We start from the raw sequence: 4945 nt of genomic DNA on the forward strand, positions 1-4945 counted from the left end.
TGGACCCAACATATTTTCCATCCCTGCACTCAATCCTGAATCCCTCTCCTTGACTCTCACGTTTTATCCTCCAGCTCTTAGAAATCCCGGCCACCATCTCTAACTACTGCCTCCTTTCCTCTTTCTCTTTGCCCTCCAGATATGGCACATAGGTAATGTAATGTTCCCCCGGAGCCCATGGGGAGCTTTTTTGAAAAATCAATGCCTGGGCCATGCTCCAGCTGTTGCTGCTGTGGCTAGTGCAGAAGACCATGGGGTGGGTGGCTGGGAAGGGAAGATGAATATAAAGTAGAAAAGAGCAAAAACAATCTGCAACCCACAAGGATGGGCTGGACCATGCACTGGTGTCTCATCATCTGTAAGTCTCCACCTTCAATGATGGGGCTGATCTACAGGAGAAGGAAGCAGGTGTCCTTCCTTATGGAGCCAAATGCACACCTGGCCCAGGAACCAGAGAAGCTGAAGCCAATTAGTTGAAGCATAGATAAGTGCCAGCCTACATAAGCCACAACAGGGTCCCATGCCTGCACTCACCTTCCAAGTGAATCAAGAATATGGCTGCTGTTTCACATCCACCTTCCAAATATTATGTGCAATGTCCCTTATGGCCCAGGTTAAACCAGAACTAAGCAGGGAAGCTGTCTGAGTTTGTTTTCTGTTGCTATAACAGAATTCCCAAGACTGAATAATTTTAAAAGGAAAGAGGTTTATTTTGGCTTGGCTTCTGGAGGTCAGAAAGTCCAAGATCCAGCAGATACATCTGGTCAGCTTCTGATGAGGGACTTGTGCTGCAACATAACATGGCAGAAGGCAACACAGAGTGAGAAGGGCTCACAGGAGACAGCCAACATGGCTTTTTACAGCAGACCTACCCTCATGATAATTAACCCACTCCCTTGATAATCCATTAGTGTATTAATCTATTCATAAAGGCGGAGCCCTCATGACCCAGTGACCTCCCAAAGGTCTCACCTCTCACCTTTCCAATACATGAACTTTTGGGGGACACATTCAAACCATAGCAGAAGGGGATTCCAGAAAACAGAAATCCAGCATAGCTAAATAGACATGGTATGAATCTACCATACCTCCCCTCTTTCCTTCTCTCTCTTCAACTTTCCCTCTCCTTTCTCTTTTCCTTTTTCCCTGCAAGTATCTGAAAGCATTTTCAGGCATGATGGCTTGCTCTTATGTAAATCTAAATATTTAGTAAGAGCCTATGTGTGTTCAATTTTGTTGAACCCTCATGAATGGGATTAGTGCCCTTAAAAATGAAACCCCAGGGAGCTCTCTGCTCCCTGTCATGGGAGGACACAGACAGAAGACAGCCATCTGTGAACCAGAAACCAGGCATTCAGAAGACACTGAATCTGCCAGCAACTTCCAGTCTCCAGAGCTGTAAGAAATGAATGGCTTTTTGTTTAAGCCACTTGATCTATGGTATTTTTCTATTGTCCATTAGCAGCACAAATGGACTCGGATGAAATAGAGGGAAAAAAAGAAAGAAGGAAAAAAAGCTATCTGGTAAAGTTAGTGAAGGAAAAACCCACAGTGGAAGTCAAGTCTTCACCTATCACCCAGGCCAAAGGTGCTACAGGGGTCTGCATTGGCCCACCTCTGTTGGCTGAGTCCCTCAAGGTCAGAATCCAGGACCCTCAGTGTATCTATGGGTTGCCCTGACAAAGGCCCATACAAATAAGAGTTGTCCTTGGGTCTTGCAAAAACTGTGACATTGTCCCTGGATTCTTTATGTTTGAAAAGCTGGTCCCCACTGCTCCCAGCAATGCTTATCTCTGAGAAAGCTGAAAAGTATAGACCCAATGAGCATCAGACTTTGAAAAGATACTAGCATCGTAAGTTACAAATGAAATGGAGGCGATGGAGAGTCAAACAACCTGTCCAAGATCACTCAGCCAGGAAGCAACAAGTTCATGCTTCCAAATCAAGTTTCCTGACTCCTGGCCAAGGAAGTCTTTATCCTCTGTCAAGCTCCTTTGTGAAATAAAGACACAGACAGTCACTGGATTTGGCCCCCAAGGGAAGGGCTTAGTCAGCTAAGGCTTATAGAGGAAGCTTCCTAAAAGGGTCTTGCTAGTAATGTTTGAGTCTACAAAAGGTAGTAGGGTCCCCTTCAGTAAGGTCAAAGTTCCTGTTAGCTGAAGAAGAGCCACAGACACTGACCCAAAGAACTGACTTAACCCAATAAAACAATCTTCCCTCCAGTTGAAAGATTTTTCCTAACTCAGGTCCACCAAACCAGGTATTCCTCCATGCGATCCAGAGCAGACCTTTCTTTGAAGTGAGAGTAATGCCTCAGGGAAATAAAAATCCATCTGCTTAGAAGGGATCATTTGAAATTGGGGCCCTCTTGTAGAATCTGCTGGCCTTTTAGCTGAAGTAGTTAACACATGCTCTGCTGTCTCTTAGAGGGCTCAGAGATGAAACACAGCCAGCCGCCACACTTCCCAGCACAGCCAAAAACAGTCTGCAGGGGCCCATCTGGAGCAAATCAGTCTCACTGGAGTGAAAAATAGCAGATGTCGGAGTGCGCCAGCAGCCCCAGGAAACCCCAGCCCTGCTGCCCTCCGCTCTGCCCTCACAAATCATCCTTGCACAGATCGCTCATTCGCACAAGGCAGCCTCTTGGCTCCCGGCTTCCCTGCTGCCCTGGAGGCCCATCTGTGGCTGCAAAACAGGTTTGCAAGCTGGAAAGGAACACTGGCAGCTCCTTAGGGGCCATGATCTGGAGATTTCTGGACTCTAAAGTCAAAATAATCATAGACTCATAGGACGTTTGAGCTCAAATGGACCCTCAGGGTCATTGGGTCTAACCCCACCACTTTACAGATGAGGAGGCTGAGGTCCTGACTCAGCAAATCAGCCCTGAGAAGTTGGCAATGACTGTCACTAAAGCCAGTCTTGGAAAAACTAAGCATTCAGGAGATTTTTCTGTCCCCTAAAGACCTTCTATTACAAGCCAGAGATGAGTATATAGATGGATAGATGGATACAGGGACAGATGGATGAATGGATAGGGTAGATAAATAGATGGAGGATGGATGGATGGGTGGATGGATGGATGGATGGATGGATGGATGGACAGATGGATGGATGGATGGATGATGGATGAATAGATGAATGATAGATGGATAGATGAATGGATGGATGGAGAAATGGATGGATGGATGGACAGACAGATGGATGGAAATGGATGGACAAAAAATAAAGATTAAGAGAGAGATAGTGAAAGACAGGCAGAGATAGATAAAAGAAAAAAGGAAGAAGTGAGAGATTGAAGAAGGAAGGAAGGGAGAGAAAGACAAACCAGGACATTTACCTTTCTACCTTTTGCCCATGGGGAGTATTGGAGATTCCCTGGTGACCTGTACTGATGCTCTTTCCACCTTGTCACCCAGGCCAAAGTTGCTACAGGAACTTGTATTGCCTACGCACTTTGACCACATTCCTGAGCCACCAGTGTCAGGGCCCAGGATCCCTCCCTACAGCCCATGCAAAAAAAAAAAAAAAAAAAAAAAGAGTTTTTCCTTGCAAGTTCACTAAGTCTTTGAAATTTGCCAGAGCTTACTTTCCAAATAGACCTACTCTTCCCTGCCTATTCCGTAGACAGATGATGCCAACTTGGCCATGTTGGTGGAGGCTGGGACCCTCTGAAGTTCTCCATCTCCTACCTTCCCTAAAGTAGCTTCCCTCAGTGTTACCAACCCAGAGCACGGCAGAAGGCACTTGCTCCTGGCACAGCTCAGATTAGCATCCTGGCATCATAGACAAATCCATGAACCTCATTATCAGGTAGACTTAGGGTTGGGTCTTTCACTTTCAAATGAAGGCTATAACACCCAGTGTGGTTGCAAGGACAAAATGAGATTAAATATATAAAGCATTCAGTACAGGCTGGGTACATGGCTCAACAAATGAAGGTGTTTTTATGACAGCACCCAGCACAAAGCCTAGTGGAGCAAATTCATGGAAGCTGTGAGTATTATGGGTTGTATTGCCAAAGAATGTCACATCTTAACTTCCTCGGCCCCACTGGTCCTTGTGTGGGTCTAAGACAGAAAATCCTTTCCGATGGATTTGTTGTTGACTGAGTCACTATTTTCTCCACCATCCACCATCTAGGGAAAGAGAAGAACTGGCTTTGATTGTTTTTTTGTTTTTTTGGTTTTTTTGGCAGGGGGGCAGCAAAATGACCAACTTTGCAAAGTCTGCAGGCTTTAGTTTTCTCCAAGAGAACACAGTTTTGGCCTCATGTTGAAATCCCTCAAATCATTATGTACTCAACTACACACCACTTCTTGTGATATTTAGCACAACTCTGAAAGCAGAAATATGCAGCAGGAGCAGCTGTGCCTGTGATATGAATGGCTGTGCAGAGTGCAATGGCATCTGAGGGACGGGAGGTGGGGAATCCAGATATCCAGGCATCAAAATTGTACCTGGGTAGGGAGAAGCAGTTTGTATCCACCAAGATTCAGATAGCCCATCTGGAGAAAGCCCAACATGGAGTTTTAAAAAGGGAGAAAAAAAAGATTTAGTTAAGATGATCCTCAGTCTAAGCAACATAGTTAGACCCCCATCTCTACAATTTTTTTTAATTAGCTGGGCATAGTGATGCATTCCTGTAGTTCCAGCTACTCAGAAGGCTGAGGTTGGAGGATCACTGAAGCCTGGCAATTGGAGGCTGCAGGGAGTTATGATCTTGCCACTGTACTGCATCCTGGGCAACAGAGTGAGACCCTGTCAAGAAGAGGAAGAAGAAGAAGAAGAGGAAGAAGAAGAAGAAGAAGAAGAAGAAGAAGAAGAAGAAGAGGAAGAAGAAGAAGAAGAAGAAGAAGAGGAAGAAGAAGAAGAAGAAGAAGAAGAAGAAGAAGAAGAAGAAGAAGAAGAAGAAGAAGAAGAAGAAGAAGAAGAAGAAGAAGAAGGA

The sequence above is a fragment of the Mandrillus leucophaeus genome, unplaced genomic scaffold (assembly GCF_000951045.1).
Source record: "Mandrillus leucophaeus isolate KB7577 unplaced genomic scaffold, Mleu.le_1.0 Scaffold155, whole genome shotgun sequence".
NCBI lineage: Eukaryota > Metazoa > Chordata > Mammalia > Primates > Cercopithecidae > Mandrillus > Mandrillus leucophaeus.